Below are 5493 nucleotides of genomic sequence, written 5' to 3' on the forward strand. Positions count from 1 at the left end.
GTTTCATTTAGCTTACCTATCCAAATAGCCTACCTTTCATCAACCATTGTTAGCCAATTTTGAGCTTATTTTAATCCCCTCTTGTTCTTAATTTTAGCATATTACAGTCTCAAAGCGAAAAACAATAAATCTTCTTAATTTGGATCTTTGATTAGCTTAGGCTAATGAGTGTGTGTATCATTCAAGTGTGTAGAAACTTGGGACATTGGTTGAGGTAAAAGTATGTTTTGTATTTTCATTGAAGATCTTGGAAATTGGGTACATACTCATGCATTAAATGTTAAACTATATGCATTGATGCTCTTGTATATATTTTTAGTTTGAAAAGAAAAAAATAAAAGAAAAAAATATACATATATAAAAAAATGAATGAAAAAGAAAGGAAAAGAAAAAGAAAGCAATAAAAAAGGGACAAAAATGCCCCAAAGTAAAGTAATAATAACAATGCATATGTGTTGTGATAAAAAAGAGAATGCATGAGTGTGTGAAAAAGTGAAGAATGGGTAATTAGGTTTGTATTTGAATTGTATAGGTTGTAGGTCAGGTGAGAGCTTAAGTTAATCAAATATTCAAATTTCAAGCTCACTTAGCCATATATAACCTTACCTTGACCTAGCCCCATTACAACCTATGAAAAGACCTCATGATATATGTATGCATACATTGAATAATTTTTGATTGTTAGATGAAAAATAAATCTTAGAAAGCATGATTAGAGGAGAATTGAGTGAATCAACTCTAAACACTTGAGTGACTAGAGCGGATACACATCCGGTGAGGGTTCGATTGCTCAATTCTATGTTTTCACCTATTATTATTTCTTTTCTTGCAAGTTTGTAAATTCCTTTTAATAACTCAATTCAATTGTGGAGTTGATTTGATCATGATTGCCTTAGCCCTCGTATTTGTATATGTATTCTTAGGAATTGATTTGTTTTGACCAAGTAGTTGTATGCACTTAGATAGATTGCATGTAGATAGATTGCATATAGGTTTAAGTGTATGAGAACATGCTATGTTTTCACACCTTGAATAAATGTTCATACCATTTCTTATCCTTCTTGATTTAGTATGAGAACATGCTATTGTTTAAGTGTGGGGAGGTTGATAAACCCCATTTTTAGGGTTTATCTTGTATTGAAATTAGAGAATTTTATTAACTTTTCCCACATTTATTCACTAAAATAGCATGGTTTTGTAAATTCTCCTTTAATTGTGATTAAGAGTGAAAACATGCTTTTTAGGCCCAAAAATTGATAAATTTAATTCACTTTAATTCCATTCGATGTCTTGATATATTTGTTAAGTGATTTCAGGTTTAGAAGGCAAAGATTGGATTGAAGGAATGAAGAAAAAGCATGTAAAAATGGAGAACTCATGAAGAAATGAAGGAATTGCTAAGTTGTCAATCCTGACCTCTTTGTACTAAATCAATCATAACTTGAGAACAGAGGTTCAAACGAGGCGGTTCCAGTTGCGTTGGAGAGCTAACATCTGGAGCTTCAAAATGATATGCAATTTGACATAGTTGCCTTACAGTTAGGTGACGCGTACGCGTCACCCATGTGTGCGCGTCGCAGGATTAGCGTGACTCACTTAAAGGCAACACGTGACCAGCAATTTTTGAAGGGGAATGAAAAAAGTAGTCATAGTTGAGTTTTCATCATATTTTATGTTAGAATTCTAGAGAGAGAAGCTCTTTCTTCTCTCTAGAATTAGGTTATGGTTCTTAGGTTAATTTCTCTTAGATCTAGCTTTTAATTCTTGCTTTAATTTAGTTTCCTTTACCATTTCTTTTTCCTACATCTTTGCTCTCTTAGCTTTATTTGTTATTTCCTTTATTTTGTTATTCTCTTGTTCATGGACTTTTGTTCACTTTGATTTCAATTAATGCAATTTATGTTTGATGTTCTTATTGTTTAATTGCTTTGCTGTTGTTGTTTTCATGCTTTGGTAGTTGTAGATCTTACATTTCTTACAATTTTACCTTACTTTCCTTTTGTGCCTTCTAAGTGTTTGATAAAATGCTTGGTTGGATTTTAGAGTAGATTTTCTATTCTTGGCTTGGGATGGTAACTTGGGTGACCTTGAGTTGCTAATATCCAAGTGATTGATAATTGGTGTCCATTGACACTAGCTTTCACTAAGTCAATTAGTGAGTGGCTAGGACTTATAGATTGGGATTGATAAAGCTCATTTAACTTTCATTCACTTATTAGAGGATGACTTAATGGGATTGATCCTTACAATTATCATGTTGTGGTTAGTGACAAGGATAGAGATCCTTAACCATCAACCCTTGCCAAGACCTTTTTACCATTTGAGTTCCTTTACTTTCTTGTTATTTATGTTTCTTGTCCCTTATCACAAAACCCCAAAATATACTTCCGATAACCAATAATATAAACACTTTCCTAGATATCCTTGAGAGACAACCCGAGGTTTAAATACTTCGGTTATTTTTATTAGGGTTTGTCCTTGTGACAAACAAATTAAACTTTGATTGAGAATTAATTGTTGGTTAAGAACTATACTGGCAATAAGATTTCATTGAGAAATTCTTTACCGACAAAAATCTCACATCAGTACTTAGTTGGAAAGAGATTGTCAATGTCAAGTACGAGTTTCTCAAAACTTCGGATAATCAACGATTCCAATAGCATGTTTTCTAGCTTGAAAGTGATGACCATGTCCAGGTGATGTTCAACATTCATGGAAAAATTATAACTCAACAAGTGATGAAACTCTACGCTAAAGTCAATAATATTGAGGAGTGTAATGTGGCTTTCCTGCTTCGTGCAGGAGGGTTAACCACTATCAATACATCCTTTCTAAAATGCAAATTTTGTATGAAAAATATATCAAAACAACTCTATATCAAAACAAAAAAAAACATGAAATATATCAACGAATTCTCGTGATCAAGTTGTCCAACTTATGTCACCATTAGAGAAGCCTTTCCACATGGTGGTCTCTACTCTACTATCCCAAATTGACCAACCTCGTAATACATATATCAAACTAAATCATCACAAATATATTAAATGTTCGTACCTGATAAATAATAAGAATGTGAGTATATCATTATAGGGACCTATGGTGCATCAAGGACATTGGCAAGGTCATTTTTCTATGTCTATCACGTTGCAATGGATTGCACAATGCAGTGTAACGATTTGACTTTTGGCACATCATGACTACACCAATCATCAGGTGTTACTATTCAATTAAACCTAGGTAGCTCTAGACCTTATATTATATAATAATTATGAGCTTGTAGCACTATTTGTGATCTCGAGTTAGTTGGTTTATATGTGTCATAACAAAAATATAAGTAGAGGAGAATCATACAATCATTCAGAATAATATTAGAATTTAGCAGTAACATATACTGCGCACATATAGCCACTATGGCATAGTTTCATACATAAAGTCAGTTTGTACATTCGTCCCCACTTATATACATAGTATCCATACATAGTAGCTAGATATATACATGATTGACACGCAGGCACCAGCCTACGGACGAGCCCCTAGTTTAGAGCCTGCCTACGAAGCAAAATCCTACCCCTCCTAAAGATTGTTCACAATGAGGGTGACAACTAGACACTAGACAAATTACTACTGCTATCTACATACGAGCCTATCATACAATGTCGTTGAGCTGATACTCCAACTTTCAATCACGCCCCTCATCCTCATGTAACAAACTAGAGACTAGGTTGATAATCATACGATCCTCGCCACCCTCGGGTTCTTTAGGTGGATCCTCCTTGGATGCAGTCGATAGGAAGTCATTAAACACGATTATAGAGAAGAACTTGCCTATGACACCAAACTGCTCCACCATCAAATCGAAAGGATGGTAGTTGGGTACGGGCTCTTCTAGAATCAGTGGCTCTAGCACAGTGTAAAACCAGTGTGGGTACTCGAGTGGGAAGAAGGTAGGGGGCTCCTCTGGTATCATTGGCTTTGGCATAGGGTCCATATGTTATTGAGGTTATGGCAGGAAAGGATAGTAGGTGTCACCAGGGTCCAATAGTAGAAAATCATAAGGAGAATCAGGATCGAACTCAGGACTCAGTAGAGGATGATTGAAAGGTTGCTCCAGAAGAAAGTACATATGTGTACGTAGCTCATGCAACCTGAAAGTCCTGCCCCATGTGAGATCCTTATAGCGGCCTAGTAGAGGGTACTCAAAGAATAACACTCCTGAGCCCATATGTAGAACAGGGGAAAAAAGAGGGATAAGAACCTAAGGTTCGCAGCAGTGTGTGAACGGAAGGTCGGGGATTTGGGTATTTAGCACTAGGGAGTTTGTTACTAAGCTCCCAATTTACCCCAACATATGTTCTATCTAATATTTATACAATAGAGAAGGTAAATGACAACAGATATAAATACACATACAAGCACAAGTCACAAAGAGATGCAACACATAGGCATGATGCATGTCTTGCCCTATGCAAGCCATGAGCTCATGCGTCAGTTGACTACCCGTAACCCGACGTTACTAGGGACTATGCATGAATACGGTCTCTTACTCCATTAGTCCTCCTATGTACATCATGGTCGATTGTAACCATGTTAGCCCTGTGATGACAAGTTATCTTAGCCTAGTTTCACTTTCTTGAGCCATAAGCAAGCCAATTGGGTAGATTTTCATACTTCCTTTGATTTAATCAACCATGTATGAATTAATGCAATTTCATGAGGTTTTATGCTATAATTGTCACATATTATAAAAGAATGAATATCTCTTGGTTTTAAGCATAGCTTTGATGTGTTTGGTTGATTAATGATAGGTGAAGAAAGCTTAGAGAAAGGTTGAAGCAAGGAGGAATGGCTAGGAGGAAGAGAGGACAAAAAGTTTGAGCAAAAGTTTGCCTCAAACTTTAGCTCAAACTTTTGGAATAAGTGAAAATGAACCAAGGAGCAAAAAGCTGGACCAAAAGTTTGCCTCAAACATTTGTGCAAACTTTTGTGCAAAAAGCTGGACCAAAAGTTTGCCTCAAACTTTTGTGCAAACTTTTACTCAAACTTTTACTCAAGCTTTCATGATTCCAAACCCGGTTCAATTCGGTTCTTCTCCAAACTCCAAGAGCAATCAACCAAGGCCTCTATCAACCCAATTCCATCAAGAGCAAAGGCCCAATTGAAGGCTTGAAGACCATTTGAAGAAAGTGTATAAATAGCATAGGATTTAAGTTTTTCAGAGAGCTTTTCCCTTTTAGTTTTCATAGAGAGTTTTTCGGAGAGCTTTTGGTGTGGAGTGAATTTTAATTTCTAAGTCTTGGGGAAGGAGAATTGAATTCCCTTCCTCTTAGTTTTCTTGCTTTCAATTTCAATTACAATTGTCTTGGATCTTGGGTTGGAGAATTGGAGGAAATCTGTTTCAATCTCACCTTGGGATCTTGTTTAATTCTCTGCTTAATTGAATTTCAGTTTCGGTTAATTGCTTCTTCATCTATTTTCTTTGCAATTTACATTTCC

Source organism: Arachis hypogaea, chromosome 18 (genome assembly GCF_003086295.3).
Source record: "Arachis hypogaea cultivar Tifrunner chromosome 18, arahy.Tifrunner.gnm2.J5K5, whole genome shotgun sequence".
In the NCBI taxonomy this organism is placed as follows: domain Eukaryota; kingdom Viridiplantae; phylum Streptophyta; class Magnoliopsida; order Fabales; family Fabaceae; genus Arachis; species Arachis hypogaea.